This window comes from Eumetopias jubatus, unplaced genomic scaffold, assembly GCF_037043125.1.
Source record: "Eumetopias jubatus isolate StellerSeaLion01/CBP00866 unplaced genomic scaffold, mEumJub1_p1.0 scaffold_15, whole genome shotgun sequence".
Lineage (NCBI taxonomy): Eukaryota > Metazoa > Chordata > Mammalia > Carnivora > Otariidae > Eumetopias > Eumetopias jubatus.
Window position 1 is genome coordinate 70,543,450 of NW_028274821.1, and position 21,452 is coordinate 70,564,901.

Here is a 21,452-nt window from a genome sequence, read left to right on the forward strand (position 1 = left end):
TACTGTAGTGGAGATGCACAAAATGCTGGGAAAGGGAGTAGAACAGAAAGAAAAGCTTGGAGGATTCCATCTGGAAGGTGGCATGTGAGCTAGGCCTGGAACATGGCTGGGGTACTTTTGTGCAAGGAGAAGGGGAATTCTAGAGAGATTCAACCGACAGATTACCAGGAGCCAAGGCACATAAAGAAAGTATCCCCATGGGGCAAAAGCATCTGATGCTTCAGGTTGGAAGGGAGTAGAAAGAAATAAAACTTTAAAGGACGTTTGCATCTGGATCATAAAAATCCTTGATTTCCAAGTTAAAGGATTGCTCTTTGTCTGGTAGGCAATTAAAGAAGAGTTTCAAGCAGGGATTATGGCATGATAAAATCTGTGTTTCAAAAAAAAAAAAAGACCCTGTGTTGTGTGAAATAAAAACTATGGAGTGAAGAGACATGAGATCAGGGTGTATAAATGGGTTGACTATTACCTGCCAAAAATTCATACCCAAATGCAACCTCAGAATGGGAACTTTTTTGGAAATAAGGTGTTGGCAGATGTGACTAAGGTCAGGACGGAGATGCGATCGTATTGGATTAGGGTGGTCTCTAAATCTAATGAGAAACTCCTTATCCGAGACAGAAAAGGACAGAGAGAACAAGGTGACGTGAAGATGAAGGCAGAGATTGGAGCGATGCATCTATAAGACAAGTAAGGCCAATAATTGCTGGCAATGCCAAAAGCTAGGAGAGAGGCATGGAATGGTGTCCCCCCCAGAGCCTCCAGAAGGAACTAACCCTGATGACACCCTGATTTCAAACTTCTGGCTCCTGAACTGTGAGATTAAAAAGTTCTGTTGTTTTAAGCCACCAAGTTTGTGATGGTTTTGGTGTGGTGGCCCAAAGAAACAACACCGGGAGATTAATCAAATGGTTACTACTCTGGTCTAGGAGAGAAAATATCTCCTGAATTAGGGTGAAGGTACATAGACAGAGAGGAGAGGCCAGACTGAAGAAGTGAAGTGAAAATGGACAGAAAAATAGTCACATGTTGATTGAGGAGGAAATAAGACAAGACCATCAAAGGTGGTTTTGTGGTTTCTATCTGGGTCATTAACTGAGACTGAGAATATATGAGGAAGAGCTGATGAGGAAGGAGGAAGTCATACCTTAAAAATGAAATTAATATAGTTTACCTGTTCTCTAAGCTCCGCATTAAAAAGCAGATGGATAGGCTATTAGGCTTTCTCAGTGCGCATTAGATTAAACGGAAGGAAGGAAGGAAGGGACTGGCAAGGAAGAAGGGTGGGGGAGGAGGGAAAGTTAAGGTCAGAGCAGGCAAAGGCAGGGAAGGTAAGGAGATAGGGAAGGATGTGAAGGAAGGAAAAGAAAGTTCTTTAAATTCCTGCAAATTATGAGGTAGTGTGGCACAGTTTGAACAACAACCTCTGGCTCACAGCAGGCACTCCTGAATCAGAGTCCAGAAGCCAAAGCATCAAGGTGAATATTTCAAAAGAACAGGAATATCTGGACAACTCTCAATTTCATTCCTCCAACCAATCATAATTATAGATTACATGTGCAATGTATGTGTGTCCCTACAAAAGTAACAATCACAGCACGACTGCCAGATTTAGCATAGACATGCCATTAAAGGGAAGGTGGGAAGAACATGGTAAAGTTGATGGTGGAGCGTGGGCCCCTGGCACAGGGAGGACGAGGCAGGAAATAACCGACCGGCCAAATGGTGTGGACAAGAGGCCTGAGGCTCTGTTACAGACACTGGAAAATAGATGTGAGTCCGCTTTTTAGACTCAGGAAAACTGGGTGGATTAAACTACTCTTGCTCAGTTGCGTTTGTGTCTGCTCTCCTTGACTGCCTATGATTCATGCAAGGGCCAAAAAAAAAAGCCCCAAAAGATGAATTACTATGATAATATTTGTAGTCAATATAACCAAGGGCTTCTTCATTTCAGATTTATTTTAACTCCACTCCACAAATCCTATTCAAAAACGAAATGACTCAGACGATACTTTGAGTATGTTTTTCATGAATGTCCTAAGGATTACTATGGAAGATTATGCCAAAACTACTTTTTTTTTTAATGTGACTGGTACTAAAGCATATATTAGGATGAATAATTATGAATTTTATTCATTGGGACACATGACAGATTTGTACAAAATTCTAAATTGGAAAAGTTTACAGGATTAGTTGTTTTCTTCTTTTTGGCATGAGCCATACATGGCTACATGAATTTTCCTCTTATGACTACTTGCTCAAAAAACATAAAGATAAAAAAAAAAACAAAACATTTAGCCAAGTAGGAAAAGCAGAGCCTGTTTATTTATGAAATATAAGGTGCAGCCAGAGAGAATTTTTTTTTTCTAAATCTTCTGTACTAATCTCTCAAGTAAGCAGTGCCCAATTCAGAACACAAATTCAGAGATAACATTTATTTCTGATTAACTATAATTACTTGTTAGTGCCCAAACTGATAAATTCTTCTCTATTTTTTTTTGTCCCCAGCTTCCTCCTCTTCTCGTATACATATTTCATATAATAAAAGAAAGTAGTAATAAATATAAGTGACCATGTAATTTAAAGGTAGGTGTGGAAAGAGAATTCAGTCATTTTACCCCCTGCTCTTCACCTTCACACGGGCCACCCCCCGCCCACACTCCCACACATGTGCACTGCCACAAACACACAGCACACACACTAGGATAACTAAGCATTTGCCTGGGGCAGATAGGATTCTCAGGACACAAGACTTTCATTGATAAGACTACAAATGTCTTGAGAAAACAAAAAATCCTTTAGTCACCCTAACACACACACATACGACACACATATGAATTTTATTCTAATTTCAATTGTTTTAAATTGCTCTAACTATGTAAAACCCACTTTATATTTCACTGTACCCACTCCCATCGTTGTATGGGAGGTTCTAGCCAGTGCAATAAAGAAAGAAAAAGAAATAAAAGGAATACAAATTATAGAAAAAGAAATAAAACCATTTCCCTTCATAGATGACATGATTGTCTACATAAAAACGCCCAAGGAATCTTTTGAGAAATTACTAGAATAAGTGAGTTTAGTAAGATTATAGGATACAAGGTTAATATAATGAAAATCAATTGTATTTTTATATACTAGCAATGAATTACAAACGGAAATTGAAAGAAACAATAGCATTTAAAATAGCACCAGAAAACAAAATATTTAGAAATAAATCTAACAAGACATGTATAAGATCTATATATTAAAACAAAATGCAGATAAAAAAATCAAAAAGGGCTAAGTGAAATACTATGCTCATGTGTTAGAAAATTCTATATAGCTAGGATGGTAATTCCACTCAAATTGATCTATAGATTCAGTGCAGTAGAAAACAAAGGAACAAGAATAACCAAAACAACTTGGAAAAGAATAACACTGTTGGAGGACTCACACGCTCAGATCTGTAGACTTAAGATATAAAGTTACAGTAATGGTAACAGCGTAACAATAACAAAAGAACAGACACACAGATCAGTGGAACAAAAGAGAGTTCAAAAGTAGACTCATGTATTTGATTTTTAGCAAACACGAAAGTACCTTTCAAACAAATAATACAGAAAAAACTGGACATTCAGGTGCGCCTGGGTGGCTCCGTAGGTTAAGCGTCCGACCCTTGATTTCGGCTCAGGTCATGGTCTCAGGGTGGTGAGATGGAGCCTCCTGTCTGGCTCTGCACTGAACATGGTTCCTGCTTAGGATTCTCTCTCTCCATCTGCCTTTCCCCCTGGCTAGCTTGCTCTCTCTCTCTCAAAAAAAAAAAAAAAGGGCAAAGAAAATGAAAATGAATAAGAAAAAGTTGGACATTCATAGGCACAAAGTAAACCAGAACATATCTATGCATAACATAAAAAAGTTAACTCAAAATGAATCATAGAACTCAAAGTAAAGCCTAAAACTATAAAAATTCTGAAAGAAACATAGGACAAAATCTTTGTGACCTTTTGTTAGGCAAAGATATCCTACATACATTAACAAAACATAATCCACAAAAGAAAGGTCAATAAATTGGACCCCATGAAATTTAAAATTTCTCTTCTTCAAAAGACATCATTAAGGAAAATGAAATGACACGCCACACACTGAGATAAAATATTTGTGAAACACACAGCTGATAAAAGGCTTGTTTCCAGAATATATAAAGAACTTTCTAACTTTAACAATAACAAATAGGCAATCCAATTTTTTAAAATAAGCAAAAATGTGAAGATACCTTGTTGAACAAGAAATACACATGGAAAATATGAAAAGACACTTGATGTCAGTAAGAATATGAAAGTTCCAATCACAGTGAGATAACAATTATACAGCTATTAGAATGAAGAAGGAGTGGGGGAAGAAGGGGGTGGGGCAGAAGACGGGGCGGGGGGGAGGGAGGGAGAGAGAGAGAGAGAAAGAAAGAAAAAGAAAAATCCCACTCTGACAATACCAACTGCTAGAAGTGCTGGTACAAATGGAAACAGTTGGAATCTTCATACTTTGCTGGTGGGAATGCAAATTTTTAACACAATTTGGCAGTTTCTTACAAAGTTAACACCAATGTTGTACAACCCAGTAATCCCACTCCTTGGTATTAATCCAAGACAAATGAGAACTATGTTCACACAAAAACGTGAGCCTGATTATTTACGGTAGATTTATTTATAATCATTCAAAAACTGCAAACAACCTTAAAGTCCTTAACCAAAGACTAGAGAAATGAACTGTGACACATCCATAAATGGAATATTTCTCAGAAAAAAATTACTGATACATGGAACAATATGGATGAATCGCAAATTCATTGTTCTAAGTGAAAGAAACGAGACTCAAAAGGCAATATTAAAAAAAAAGGCAATAAATTCTCTATGATTCCATTTACACGATACTCAGGAAAAGGAAAACTTATAGGGACACAAAACAGGTCAGTGGTAACCAGGGTCTGGAGGTCAGAGGTCAGAGGAGGAGTTGACCACAAAAGGACATGAAGGAATTCAGGTGCGGCGAAGGGGCCTTACCACATATTTTTTTAAAAAGATTTATTCATTTATTTTTTTTTTAAGATTTTATTTATTTATTTGCGAGAGAGAGAGAGACAGGTAGTGACAGAGATAACAAGAGAGAGCAAAAGCAGGGAGGAAAGGGAGAAGTAGGCTCCTGCTGAGCAGGGAGCCCGATGTGGGGCTCTACCCCAGGACCCTGGGGACCATGACCTGAGCCACCCAGGCGCCCCTAAAGATTTATTCATTTATTTTGAGAGAGAGAGAACACCCACAAGCGGGGAGAGGGGCAGAGGGAGAATCTCAAGGAGACTCCCCACTGAACAGGCAGCCCAACACAGGGCTCCATCCCAGGACCTTGAGATCACGACCTGAGATGAAGCCAGGAGTCAGACATTTAACTGACTGTGCCACTCAAGCGCCCCAAACCTTACCACATTTTGATTAACACAGTGGTTATATAGTATGTGCACTAGTAGAACTGTACACTAAAAAAAAAAAAAAAAAAAAAGGTGAGTCTTGCCTTTAAAAAATGTTTCAAGGTTTCAAGTTATGAAAGTTCTTTAGGTTGGGGTTATCTTTTTAAATATTGTTTGTCTTTTTTAAAACTCATGCCAAATAAATATAAAAGGAAAACCAATGTAATTAGTTGGAACTTCTCTAAGAAAGAAAAAGAATGGAATCAACGTACTTTTTTTAAAATTTAGAACTTATTTTCTGATACTAAGAACATATTAATGAAGAAAATGTTGAAACTGTGAAAAAGGATAAAGAAGAAAGCAGAACTTCTACAATTTTACCCCCAGGAGGCAACCACCATTAATATTTTACTTTACTTACTTCTGATTTTTAGTCTAAAATTTAAATATGATTGTTCCTAGTTTGGAGATTTTGAGAATAAGCTTTGGAGCTGGGCACCCTGGGATTTTCTCAGAAAACTGAGACTCAGTTTGTAAGATGGAGATAATAACATCTAGTTCAGAAGTCACGCAGTTATATTAGCATAAAGTATTCAGCACAGTTCGTGGCACATATAATACTCAATACAAACATGGAACACAGGGGCGTCTGGGTGACTCAGTCAGTTGGACGTCGGACTCTTGGTTTCATCTCAGGTCCTGATCTCAGGGTTGTGAGATCAAGCCTCCCCCCTCCAACACACTCCACGCTCAGCTAGAAGTCTGCGTGAGATTCTCTTCCTCTGCCCCTCCTCCCACCCCATGCACACTCCAAATAAATAAATGAATGAATGAATAAATAAAATCCTTTTTTAAAAACCCAAAAAACAAATGGAACACAATTTTCCATTTCAGTAAAAATTTTTGTAAACAAAATTTTATATAAGACTCCCAGATATGAAGTACTATAGTATATCATTCTCCTATTTATGGATGTTTAGGTCATTTCCAACTAGTGTTTATCCTAAACGACATTATGAAAAATATATTTTTGCTTGAAACTTTTCCTGCATTTTTTATTTCCTTAGCATTGATTCCTGTGTTAGGGCATAGAAACATTTTTTTTTCTTTTTTTTTTTTTTTAGTTTTAGTTACTTAAGTAATCTCTACACCCAATGTGGGGCTCGAACTTACAATCCCAAGAGTCCCACGCTCTTCCGCCTGAGCCAGGCAAGCACCCCAGAGCATAAAAACATTTTTAAGACTCTTGGTAATTCTCAAGCTATCATCTCAAAAGACTGCACCTATTTACACTCCCTCCATCAGCAGAGAGTTTTAGCATCATTACATCCTTCACAATATTAATTCTTTATTTACATGTGTGTTATAGAAAATGCAATTAATATGGAGATATTTATCACCCTGCCAAGTTGGTGGTCAGTTAATGAGTTACTATGTCTCTTCAGAAATGCATAAACATGCTACATTAAATATAACAACTAAAAAAATACACACAGCCAAATTTCAGAGAAAGAAAAATAAAATCCAAGAAACAAAAGGGAAACTCGAAGGCTGACCAGTAAAGCTCAGTGAACACCCTGGCATCCCATGAGTATTAAACCCAAAAATCGGCCAGAGGGCCAAGAGATGGGAATATAACATCCATATTGGGACAGGGGCTATGGCCAGTCGAAGAGGCACCAGCATTAACTTCGGACCCTCAGAAAGGCAGCCCTTTTCATAAAAAGAGAATTAGAAAAATCCTGAACAATAATCCTCAGATAGATCAAGGAACTTTACTATTGGCCCAGAAAGTAGAAAAGGAAAAAAGGGAGGAGAGGTAGTTTCTGTAAGCAATCTAGACTCCCAGTCTACATTACACATGAGTGTGCATTAGGATGACCAACTATTCCCTATTTGCTAACACTTTCCTGGTTTTAGCACCGAACATCTTGTGTCTCAGACAATCCCTCTGTCCCAGGCCAACCTGGAAGTATGACCACCCAGCAACCAAATTTACACAACCTACATTTTATAGGAATCCCAAGCCAAGAAAGTGTGCAAAAACTGATCTGACCCTTGGGAATTCCTGTGGATCCAACTGGACTCAGTTGTATAATCATTCTATAGACAGACTTCCACAAAGCAGGGTACTGAGGACTTCCCCAGACAGATCTGTCAGATAAAATATAGTTCGTCCAGTTAAAGATGAATTTAAGTTAAACAATTTTTAAGGTGCAATTTGGTGGCATATTTACATGAAAAATATAGTTGTTACTTTTCTGAAATTCAAATTTAACTGGGTATTCTGTATTTTTATTTGCTAAATTCAGCAACCCTGCAGCCCCAGAGATAAACAATTTAGCACAACAACCATGTATCCTGGAGATAAACTCACTAGCGAAAATGTTTAAATTACACAAGGAAATGAGCCACTGTGATATTTAGTAGATGCAGCAAATGGAATAATTTGCACTCCAAGAACCAGAAGTTATAAAGCAAACTTGGGCATTACAAAATAAATGCTTTAAATTATTAAAGAGATTGGGGCACCTGGGTGGCTCAGTGGTTAAGTTTCTGACTCTTGGTTTCAGCTCAGGGTGGTGAGATCGAGCCCCACATCTGACTCTGTGCTCAGTGGGGAGTCTGCTTGAGATTCTCTTTCTTCCCCTCCCCCCCGTACTCTCCCCCCCTTCCTGCCTCAAATAAATAAATCTTTTAAAAAGTCAATAAGTAAAATAAATGATTAAAGAGAGAGAAGAAGGAATGAGAATTATAATGAAGAGACAGGACGCTGATAAAAGGAATGGCTGGATCCGTAAAGGAACCAAACAGAACCTGTAGAAGTAAAAAATGCAGCCATTGAAACTAAAGACTCAAGATCTAGGTTGAATAGCAAATTAGATAGCTAAGGGAAGTACTACAGGGTGAATGCTTCTGGAAGCCCTACGTGACTCTAACAATCTCTGGGGGATTCACAGCGAGCATTACCATATTAAAGACCCTAAGAAGTTCTGCTGTAAGGAAACGTGTTTAGTCTTGTTGTTCAGATAACTAAAGGAGGACAAAACGGAGGCTCACGGGGAGGCTCTGCCACTTGGTCAACGTCCTTCAGCTGCGACGTGGCAGACCAGGTCTGCAAAACCAGGGTGGTCTGGCTCCAAAGGCCACGATTTCAATGACTGCGCTCTACTGTAACATTGAGAAGGAATTTATAATAATCCTTTTCTTGGAAGATGGCTTCTTTCTGAAAGCGCAGGAACCCAAAGGTAAATTTGCCCTGGTGTTCCTTCGTACTGACTGCTCCGTGTTCCCCTCCACAGCCCCCGGCCAGTCCCTGAATCCCAGAGCACAAGCCAAGTGTCCTTTGAGTATTTTCTCTCTTCTTGAGGTTCAGGCAGGGGATGGCGGGAGAGCGACTGGCTTCCGGGGCCCTGCTTCCAAGAGGCCCCACCGTGCCCCACAGAGTCGCATCGTGGTTTTCCTTCCACAACACATAGCACATATGGCTGGGCCGACACCTCCACACAGCTCCCCAGCCAAATGGATGCTGGGGCTTCTTCGGTAAACAGCATGTGAAAGCAAAGGAACAAGACATGGATCCACTAATATTGTTGGTATTTTTCACCTTAATTATTTTTTTCTTTAATTAGGTCCATGATTGTTGTGTGGTTACTACCAGGGTCATTGCCTTTTTCTTGCACAAACATTCAGGTACCCAACATGAGGGAAATGAAGGTGGAATTTTCCACATTTCATTTGATTCAAAATAGGGACCTGCATTTCATGAGAACTCATAGGACTTGAGCAATGCTATTAACTGATTTCCATTAAAGGTTAACCGTACCCCAGTTGCGAGGTAAGTTGGAATTGGGTGCATGTTTTGTTTTCCTTAAAGTTATGCTTCAAATAAGACTATGTTAAAACCTTCTCAACTATACTCAGAAGTCTCAAGGTAATGATACTTATGACTGTGGCTCATTGGTATTAAGTTGAAGTTAGAAATGCTAACTAATGATTGTCAAAGATTCTGACAACACAGAAATTCTTCCTAAGAGGGTCCTTAATATCTATAACAAGTGGTTGCTTTCTTCATTAGCATTTCATTCCTCTCAATTCAGCAAATTTTAATTGGGCACTACCACTCATATCCTTTTTTAAGCTGAAACACCAATTGCTTCAGCACTTTTTAAGTGTGAGCCTCTAAAGTTGGCACTGGAGATTCTGATATTAGTAAGACATCCTTGGCCTTCAAGGTACATACTGTAGATAAAGAAAAAAAAAAGCAGTTAAAAGTAACCAACGAATTGCCTCACCAGTGTAGGCACAGCAACACAAACGAATCTTAAAATACACGTTAGGGAGCTAATTTAAAAAGAACGAGGTGTGTAACACCATGATATTTATGTAAATTTCAAAAGCATCTATACAAAAATACAATGAAGGGGCACCTGAGTGGCTCAGTTGGTTAAGCAGCCGAATCTTGGTTTCAGCTCAGGTCAAGATCTCAGGGTTGTGAGACTGAGCCCCGCCTAGGGCTCCATGCTGAGTGTGGAGCCTCCTTAAGATTCTCTCTCTCTTGGGGTGCCTGGGTGGCTCAGTCAGTTGAGCAACTGACTCCTGGTTTTGGCTCAGGTTGTGATCTCAGGGTCATGAGATCGAGCCCTGCTTTGGGCTTCAGACTCCGGGCTCTGGGCTCAGGGCAGAGTCCGCTTGAGTTTCTCCCTCCCTCTCCCTTTGCCCCTCCCCCACCTCCCCCTCTCTCTCAAATAAATAAATATTTAAAACAAAAAGATTCTCTCTCTTCCTCTCCCTCTGCCCTTCCCCCTCCCCTCTAAAAAAAAATACAATGAACATTTTGCAGGAACGCGAATGAAAGCATACACAGAAAGCACATTTGGATGGATTCCTACGGGAGAGGAGGAAAAGGAGGGTGGAGGAAGGAAGGAAAGAAGGGGAAGGGGAAGAGGGAGAGAGAGGTGAGAGGCTAAAGGAGAAAAGGAAGAAAGAAAGGAGAGGTTTCACAGCCACACAGCTAACACGGCCACCTGGCACATAATCAGGATCCCTCAGCTGACAGCTTCGAGACCTATCTACCCTCTTCCTTCTTTGTCCTGAGTCCCTCATTCCGAGGGATCTTCTTCATCAGAGAACTCTTAAAGAAATAAACTAATAGGGGCGCCCGGGTGGCTCAGTCGTTAAGCGTCTGCCTTCGGCTCAGGTCGTGATCCCGGGGTCCTGGGATCGAGCCCCGCGTCTGGCTCCCTGCTCAGCGGGAAGCCTGCTTCTCCCTCTCCCACTCCCCCTGCTTGTGTTCCCTCTCTCACTGTGTCTCTCTCTGTCAAATAAATAAATAAAATCTTTAAAAAAAAAAAAAGAAACTAATAACCAATAATAATCAGTGGAACCGCTGATTTTGAAGAAGACAAGGTGAGCTTGTGGTGCGCAGAGGGCGGGGGTACTCGTCAACCTTGCGAAGACCCTGGCTGCGCTCTGGGAGGAGAGCCACCATCCTCCTTCCTCCCTCCTCCAAACTCATTGCCTGAGTCAGTTTACCTCGACTCAGGCTGCAATTTGCACTTCTTTTTGAGAGATCGTGACTTAACCCCACTTCCGGTCCTCTGGCAGTTTGGACTCTCCTTCCTCAAAGCTTTAAGCTGAGAGAAACCAGAGGAGCGTCTTTCTGAGCCAGTCCATCTTCTCTTTCCCTGAGATGGAACACAATCATCAGTCAACGTTTATTAACTGCTCTCTTCTCCCAACAAAGTCAAGTTCTTCTGGTGAGTCCCCAAAGTATCTTGCCAGATACAAGACAGGATGCCCAGTTCAATTTGAGTTTCAGGTAAACAACAAATAATTGTTTAGCATGGGGTATGTCCTAAATATTGCAGGGGACATACTTATACTAAAAAACGAACTGGGCCCTCTATATTTGCTAAATTTGACTAAATTTGACAATCCTACCCTAAAATGAGGGAGCAATGGCTAGGAAGCTTGGTCTGTTGAGAGTTGCTGGGGCACACTCTGGAGGACAGCAGGATGGAGCTAAATTCAGGAGGTAAAACATTCCACATTCTTTTATTTTGTTTTGTTTTTCTTTTTATTGCATATACCATTGCAAATCGAATAAAACAGTTTAGTCCTGTAAATGAACTGTAAATCTTCCTCATGGTACATACCCCGTAAGAAAAACAGTGTCAAACAATGGCTAGGAGTCCAGAAAGTCTGGTTCTAGTCCCAGCTCTACTTCTAACTAGATCTGTGGAATTAGGCCACTTTTGTCCCCAGTGATGTCCTCGGGACCTCCCCTGAGGTCCTCAGTCTCCACATCTGCAAAATGGGAATGCAAGGGCTAAATGATTTTTAACGATTCCTTCTGCTGCAGCCTTCAGCAGCTCTATGGTATTCATCATATTTACTTAATTTAGTAAAGACAGTTTTGTTGTTCTTAATCCACGCAGGAACAATAAAACACAACACAAATGAGGATTTCTTCCCTTTCCCATATTCCAGTAAAAATTCCTCTTTGAGGTATTGTGGTTGTTACAAAAACTGAAACCAGAAGTTCAGGCTCAGTGAGGAGGCCAAAGATTGCAAATGCCCCGTTACCAAAATAGAACCAAAGCACAAGCTTTGCTCTAAACAACCCTTGCTGCCTTTTGGCAGACAGGAAGGGATTTGGTCAGAGGAGATCTTAATACGGCTCAACCACGCTGCTGCAGGCAAGGGGGGGCCCTTACGTCTCCCAAATAAACCTTTTATCTGTAAAATGGAACTAACATCCCTCCTACCTCCCTTATGAAATTGTCTTGAAGATTAAATGAAATAACGTCTGTAAAAAGGTTTCCAAAAAATGTAAAGTTTTACACCAAAAAGGACTATTTGTGTTATGATTTAGGTTCAACCAGATACACACAGTTAATGTTCACTGGCCACCCCTCGTGCATCCCTCTTCTTTTGTCGACCTGGTTTTACTAGGGAGAATTGGCCCTTCTCCCATTCTTGTACACTGTGACTTGGAAAGAGCTGAATCAATACCCATTTTCAGGAAAGGGAAGGTATCATAGGCCTTAGCCAATCAGTGAAGTACATTACTCCAGACACAGGAATTGGTTCAAGGATAAAAACATTACCAAATGTGAGCCAGTGAAAATGGGCCCCAGAACTTTTTATTCAAACTATTTGTAGAAAAGGACTCATTTTCTCAATATTCAGAATTTTATAGATAGGAGCTGAGAGATCCTGGCAGCCATTTTGTCACTATGAGGGAGAAACTGGGAATGAAATCAATACAAAGGAAAGTAGAGAGGAGGAACGGGGAGAGACTGATTTCCAATACCCTTGGAGTCCCTATATCTAGTCCTGTCTAAGGCCACATTTACCCTTAGTCTTCTCCATTGTGTGAGTAAATAAATCTTTTTTTTGCTTTGGCCAGTTTCATGAAATTTTTCTATTATTTGCAACTAAAAAAGTCCTAACTGATATAAATCCTTTGCTTGATGTGTCCCACACAGATGCAAATTCTATCTCAAATGCCTTGCACAGCAAGCAAAATACTTAGTAAGGAGGCTAACTACAAGTTTGACGTGAAGCCCCTGTATTTCCAGAGTGTATACCTCAATTAACAAGGTTTGAAAGAGCAACAGTTGGTTATGTAAAAAAAAAAAAAAAAAAGCAAACAGGTGATAAATTATTTTTATCCTTATATTACTAGCCAAAATAAATCTGTATATCCCCTGAACTATTTAATATAACATCTTTTAGAAAAAATTTCCATCAAGAATATTTAAAATCAGAAATGTTTTATCATTTATAGCAATAGTGATCTGAAAAATGAATTGATTCACTAAAAAATTCTACTATGACTTGATATTTTCATTTTTTTTTGAAGCAGTAAAAATAGATTATAATCTAGACAACCATTGCTCCATGGCTGGAGGCATAAAAAAGGCGTAAATTTAACCAGCTTCTGAACACTACCACTCCCAGAGTATTTTATAATGGCCTAAAGATTCTGAATTTAAAGACTCCTCTTGTGTCCCAAACTTAATTTTCAGTACTGTCAAGACCAACGGGAATTAAAGACCCAAGATGTCCAAGAGAACAGACAGGCCATCACATCCACCTGAGATCCATTCCTCAGCCAGCTACTGTGTCCTGCCCCTGAACTTGGTCACATAGAGAAGACAGATTGGAGAGCTCTACCCTTCCCCACACGGATTTAAGCAAATACAAGCAAGGACTTTCCTCTGAGTTCGCATCATTTAAGCTGAAACCATATCAACTCCATGGATATTACTGGTAAATACAATGGATATGCCCTATGGATCCCCCCAGTTTCTTCAGATCTTGTCTCTTTTGCCTTATATCACAGCAATGCCTCAACTATGCTGAGAAAGAAATCAGGAATGTGTTGCACTCATGAGTTCGTTCTACATGAAGCCACATCTAGTGCTCAGAAAGCACACCCCGGCACTGAAATCTCACTTTTAGGCGTAATAGCCTCCCACCATGCAGAAGCCTCCTGTCTCAGCTGCTTTTACCGGCATCATGAAATACAATGGGGATAATCCACCATCAGATTAGGTAAGACAGTCTTGTTTTTTTTTATTGACATGATTGAATAGAGTTGGCCATATGGCTCGACCACTGATTCTGTCTCATTAATTTTTATTCCTGTTGTAGTCTGTAAGCATCAGAATGTCATTTAAAATGAAATATAATGGGGCCGCCTGGGTGGCTCAGTGGGTTAAGTGCCTTACTCTTGATTTCAGCTCAGGTCATGGTCTTCAGGTCATGAGATGGAGCCTCGCAACAGGCTCCCCACTCAGTGGGGAGTCTGCTTGAGTTTCTCTTCCTCTACCCCTCTCCCCACTCTCTCACTCTCTCAAATAAAAATAAATAAATCTAAATAAATAAAACAAAACAAAACACAATGTAATGGCTTCTTCAAAGTCAGGAACCATGTGCAAAATAAACATCACCCACTTATTGTAGTATTGAGGTCAATGAAAGGTTGGCAGCTTGGCTGAAATCCTGACTCTGCCATTTTATACAGTTACTTTATCCCCTTAAGTCTCCATTTCCTTAACTACAGAATACACTTAAAAATATTTATTGAGCACCTACGGTTTGTTTGACCCCTTGAGAATCCTTCAGTGAATAAGACAAAAATTTCTACCCTCACTGAGCTCACAGTATAGGGAGACTATATTAAAATAAGTTAATAAAGCACCAACTTTGATATCACTCTAGCGGTTTACTTCTTCTAAAATTAACATTTTGGGCATTTTCACATTACAGTAACAACAGAAAAGTTTTTTACATAAAGTGCATGATGAAATAAAACTTGAAAAGGAAAAAGCTAATTAGAAAATCTGCACTTCACAACCACCGAGGTAATAATTGCTCATGCAAAAATCATTGAAATATGCTAATACTAGTAGGTGACAGTTTGAAGAGAAACAGGATATTTATACAATAGTCTCAAGTACTTTCCCCAAAAGATGCTTATTAATTTAAAATAATGAATGGGAAAGAGCTGGTTTAACACCCACTTTTGGGAAACAGAATGTATCCTAGGCCTTGGCCAATCAGCGCATTCCAGTACTCTGGCCACGGGATTTTTCTGACGAAGGCTAACAGGACCCACTTTCATTAACCAAGGGATCAAAGACAACATTTCTAGTAATTGGAAAAGTAGTTATTATATGACTCCTGATATGAGGCACTTCTTGAGAAGGGCACAAAAGTATCTTCAGTGGTACTGTTATCAAAAATGCATAACCCGAATCTCATAATGAAGAAATATTAGGGAAACCAAAACTGAGGGGCATTGTACAAAACAATTAAGTAGTACTCTTCAAAAATGTCAAGGTCATGCTTAAAAAGAAATACTACAGAAGTGTTTCAGATTAAAGGAGACTAAAGAGGCATGACAATCAAGCTCAGTGTATGATTCAAGATTGGATCCTAGACCAGAAAAATATATGCTTTTGCTGTAATGAATATTAATAGGACAATTGGCAAAACTACAAGGTTTGTAGGCTAGATAATAATACTGTATCAGTTAATTTTCTAACTGTGACCATTATACTGTGGTTATATAAAAGAATGTCCTTGATTTAGGAAATGCCCATTGAAGCATATAGCAGTAAAGGAGCATTGCTGTAACTTACCTCAAATGGTTTGGGAAAAAATATTATACACATATATAGATATAAAGAGAGAATGAAATGATAAAGCAAATATTTAAAAATACCAACATTTGGGGAATCCAACTGAAGGGTATAGGAATTCTTTGTACTATATTTTCTTTTTTTTTTTAAAGATTTTATTTATTTATTTGACAGAGAGAGCGAGAGAGGGAACACAAGCAGGGGGAGTGGGAGAGGGAGAAGCAGGCTTCCCACCAAGCCCAGTGGGGGGCTCAATCCCAGCACCCTGCGATCATGACCTGAGCTGAAGGCAGACACTTAACGACGGAGCCACCCAGGTGCCCCTCTTTGTACTATATTTTCAACTTTAGTGTTGGTCTGATCTGGCAGTGACCAACCTAATCAATTAATTAAAATTAACCACTCATAGTGGGAGAAGCTAGTATTTTGTACCCCCTGACGTGATGCAATATGAAATATGCAACATTACCTATGATGTGTTCTTGCCAAAAATGTTTGCCCTGAATCTAATTAAGCCTTTAGACATAATTTCCAATTTAACAGGAAATAAAAGGGATAGAGAAATGAGTTAAATGACACCAAGTGAAAATAATCAGAGAAATTCAGAATGGAGTACATTCTATAAGACAGCCAGCCTGAGCTCACCAGAATGTAAAACGTCAGGGGGTTAAAAAAAAAAAAAAAAAAAAGACCGTGTGGGAGGTGGGGTGTGATTATTCCAGCTTAAAAGGGTCTAAGAGAAATAATAACCAAAAGCAACGTGGGAACCTAGATTGGTTTCTGATTCCAAAAACAGTTTCAAAAACTCCAAAAAATGTTTTTGATACAACTGGAAAAATTTAAATCTGGGTTGGATATTAGATGATATTATGAAATTATTGCTAATTTTCTTATGACTCATAATAGTAGTACGATTATGTAGGAAATTGTCCTTCTCTTTAGATGTCCGTTTTGAAGTATTTAGAGACGAAAAGTGTCATGATATACTTTGAAATGGTACAGAAACACCACCAAGAGCATTCAAAAAATATCTTTTGTTAAAAGATATCATTAAGTCCTCGTAAAAATGTAAAACAGGAGGTGTCAACCCAAACATCATTTTATGACCAGTTGCTTTATTTGGCTTATTATGATGTTAGTTACAAAAGCTACGGCTTTGAAGATAAGAAATCTAGGATTTAGACTTAAACCTGCCCCTTACCAATAACGTGACCTTAATGAATCCTTTAACTTCTGTGAACCTTACTATCTTCACCTGTAAAACAGGATTACACTTCATCTGCTTCAGAGCTTCATCATGAGGACCAAACAGATGACTGCTAGATATGAAGAGTGGGGAGGCTATACAGACGCGAACCACAAAGTGAGCCCACTTCACAATGTGAACCAGTAGGAGAAGTTAATAAAAACACTGTCCTTGCTTAGAAGGATTCATAATATAATGAGCAAAATTTGAAATTGCTGGTATGCTCATTAGTGATTCTTTGCACACAGTGATCAGTTCCCAGAGAAAGAACCCATTTCCTGATCTTCGAAAATGGTTTCTGTTTCATTGGAGACACAAAAATCCACCAAGCTCAGTTTGAACTCCAAAGAAAACATGGCATAAGCACTAACATGAAGAAATGTTTAATCCCATACAAAAGGTACATTATATGGCTGATATAACCAGCTGACCATGTCTGTTACCACTAGAAGCTGACTCTTCCAATGATTCAGAAGGTGTAGGGTGGTCATGAAGCCAAATTTCAACTGTCTTGCCCACTCACTGTTGGCTGTTTCACTTGTTTCCCATGTGTGTGTTTCTCCCTTGAGGAAACCTCCTCCTACTACAAAGGTATCTCTGTGGTTGGACAATACATATCACAGGTGAGCAGGCAAACAGGAGAAAGCTGGATTTAATTTTCATATCTGAAAAGATCCAGACAAGTTTCATGGATCAATCTTTTAAGAGTAGTTAAATATTGGGGCGCCCGGGTGGCTCAGTCGTTAAGCGTCTGCCTTTGGCTCGGGTCATGGTCCCAGGGTCCTGGGATCGAGCCCCACATCGGGCTCCCTGCTCCGCGGGAAGCCTGCTTCTCCCTCTCCCACTCCCCCTGCTTGTGTTCCCTCTCTCGCTGTCCCTTTCTCTGTCAAATAAATAAAATCTTTAAAAAACAAAAAAAGAGTAGTTAAATATTGCCAACTGTCAGAGCCCCGGTGAAGATGTGAGAGACTAATTATCCACCTCTAAGCCTTTTCTGTGGGTGCAGCCCGTTGTCAACTGGCAGAATTAGAAAATTTACACAAGTTGTCCAAAAGCCTAAGCTCATAACTTGTCATCCCTGGATGAATGCTTGTCATCTTTGGCTAGGCAGCAGCTAGATGTTCTTTCTATCCAGGGGTGGGGAGGAGGAGAGGGAACCATCACAGGTTGAGTCCCCAGGAGAAGCAGGAATTGCTCCCACTATGAAATCAACATCTCTTCCTAACTGCCAACCCCATATGCTGGGACATCAGCATGTGACCTAGGCTTGGCCTCACCAATCAGAGGATGGAATATGCCTCTCTGGAAGTCTGAATTTCAGGGGGTGATGTAAAGATGCAGCATCACTTGGAAAATTATCCACAAAGGAGGAAAGAGCATTGATAATCCAGAGGGGCACAGGGCAAGTGGTGCCAGTAATGGAGGCCTAAGGAGACTGTTCCCATGGCTGTTGGCCACTGCAGGTCCTCCAGGACTCCTATCCATCCTCTGAGCTTGATTCTCTAGCCTTTCAATGGTCCTTCCTCTAATATTTATGATAACCTGACCACTTGCCAGGCTCTCTACTAGGGAATTAGCTGGAGGTGTGCAAGGGGGCACTGCCCATATAAATATAAATAAGACATGCTTTTTGCCTTGAAAAAGGTTCAGTGAGTCTGGTGATAAACCAAAATTCAGTCCTGATTCCATTTCCTCCTGGATCCCCATCCTCTTTCCTGTCTCCCAGCTCCCAGGTCCTATGACCAGTAGCTTTCTCTCAAAACTTAATAGCTTTCTAATCAGTTTCTCGGGTATTTCTTGTCAGCCCCATAAGATTGCGAGCATACTGGGCATATGATCCCTGTAGGTTTTATTTTTAAATCATCTTCACACTCGGCCCAGTGTCTGAAATATGGGCCATCCTTCATTTACTGCCAATTGCCCTGAACATCCCTTGCATCATAACAGTGATGCTTCACTGCACTAGCCCACCTTGTAGAAAGAATTCCATCAGATTCCAAACAATTCAATTAAGTGGGCACCATAAATGTCTTTGTGTCAGGTTCTCACTTTAGCACAGCTGATGAGGAGCCTCCACCATCTGATGATCTTCCACCCCACAAACATGTCATACTGGCACCTGCTTGGTGCAGGCCCTGAGCTAGGAAATGGGGAGTCAAAGAAACATACATCAGAGTCCTCCCACTCGGGGAGTCCACAACCACAAGGAAATCAAGACAGTAAAAATGTCCCCTATTCCCAATAACACATGCAGAATGGCAATGGGATTTATTCTAATTGTCAATACGGACAGAATGGGAAAGCCAAAAATGAGAATGAAAAATCACAGATACTGAAGAGGTAGAAAGAAACCAAAAACTTCTTGAATCAAGCCGTTGCTGTGAATGAATGAAGGTCAGGTTCCAAATCTGAGACAAAGGAATCCTCAAGACTAAGCAGAGACCAAGAGAAGCCAAAAGCCTAGGACAATCTCACGACCAGAGCTGGGAGGACGGGCTAGGACTAGGGCAAGGGAATGAGGATGGATAAGCAAATACTAAATTCCACGGACAGCATTTGGGCTTGCATAGCAGGGTGGGCAGGTCCCTGGAAGATTAATATCACGGTCCCCTGAGTCCATCCCCTGGCATGAAGTGTGGTGGCCAAAGCAAGCATAAGATACTCTAGCAGAACAAGGGTAAAACCTGAAGTTCAACCGTGATACTTCAAATAAGAATTTATGAGGTAGATAAAAGATAAACAGCCAGCAGCAGAAGAAAAGTATGGAATAAGGCAGAGAGACAGGACAGAGTATCAACTCAATTTGGGAAGGGGGAAAAGTGACCTACAGCTCAAGGAAAGGTGCGGAACATTCTCAGGGAGGATGTGAGAGAAGTAGTTTGGGATTAGACTGAGAATGGCCTTGAAAAACATGCTAAAGAATTGAACTTCATGACTGGAATCAACAGAAAGCCCATGGAGGCTTTTACATAGGATGGCTTTGTATTGCAGGTTGGGGTCCCTGAGAAGCCAGCTCAGAGACAGAGATTTGCATGCAGGGAGATGACTGGAGAGTGCCAGAATGCTCAGTGCCCAGGGTGGAGTGAAGGAAGCAGCAATGAGCAGGGCGGAAACCAGGGCCGCAAGGACAGCAGCACAAAGGCCTCAGTCTTTGGGAGCCCCGGGTGCCCAGAACTAGATATCACCTGTGCTCTGCCTCAGGGACACAAACAGAACAACCTAGCACACGAGGTGAGCTCCCTCCACATGGCAGGGACTCTGCTAAGACTCGTTTCCTGGTGTGCTTTGTTTAATATCCCCCAAACCCCATATATCATTCCCATTCACCACACCGGACTATTAGCCACTGAAAAGGAACTTCAAAAAATCAGTAAGAAACGATCTCACTGCAACCATGTGACAAAGGTATTAAAAAAGAAGAACCCAACAGAAATAATTTGATGGGACCATTGGTTAAATAATTATTTGGAATCTTGGGTAGAAGAAAGGGGGTGGGGAGTTTTGGGTTTTTCTTTGGGAATTTTTGGTTTCATTGTTTCTGTGAGAGTGAGACAAAGGAAATCCCTTTGCAAGTAAACTGTTGCAAATCATCAGATGGCTTTCGGTGAAACAAAACAAAATAGAACAAAAGCCTGTGGGGGCTGGGGAAGACTGGGAAGAAAGAAGAAAAGGAACTACAGCAGTGTTCCAGAATAGCTTTGGAGCCAGAGTAAAGACGGAAAAGAACTAAGTAAATAAAAGTGCTGAACATCGTCTTACTTAAGATTTCTGACCCTGTAGAGGTATGTGCCTGTGGGTGACCTGTATTGTGTCTTGCCACAGAATTTAATGATTATTACAATGACTCGCATTACTGAGCATTTATTTCGTGCCATTTACTCCACTGAGACCTTTTACGTTTATTTCCCCCATTTAATCCTATTAAAAAATAAACTGAGGCATATTAAACATTTTAAGAGTTTATTCGAGCAAAACTTTGGAGTCGGGCTGAGCCAAACTGGAAGTAGTTAGGCGCTCTCCTCCGGCAGAAACCAGGGGAAAGGCTTATATATAAAGTTCAGGAACCAAAGAAAGGCAATAATGTGAGTGGCTGTAGCTTACAGCCCAGTTGGCTGTTTGGGAGTGGCTGTCCTCAGTGTTGTGATTTTGCAACCTTGAGGCATTCACAGGCTTAGATTTTGGTTTGCTCACTGTGGGCTGCCCAGGCATCAGGACCATATCCATTTCATGGCCTTTTGGTTTCATTCATTTAACAATTCTTACAGCAACTCTACGGGCATGCATATGTTTTTAAAACCATTTTATCACGTTCTTATCACCGCATACATGTTGAATTCACCATATGTTTTTAAAACCATTTTATCACGTTCTTATCACCGCATACATGTTGAATTCACCATTTGAGGAGGAGACCATATCTCAGGGAGGTTAGAAGTCCGGCCCAGGGCCCTGCAGCAAAGACGTGGCTGAGGTGATACCTTTCTGACTGGAGAACCTGCTCACTCAACCACTCTGCCAACATTCCTACAGAATTTACAGGTACAAAGCACCTTCCCAGCCCTCTCTATTCGTGTGCCCCTTGCAATTGTGCCTGCAGGAATGTCAATGA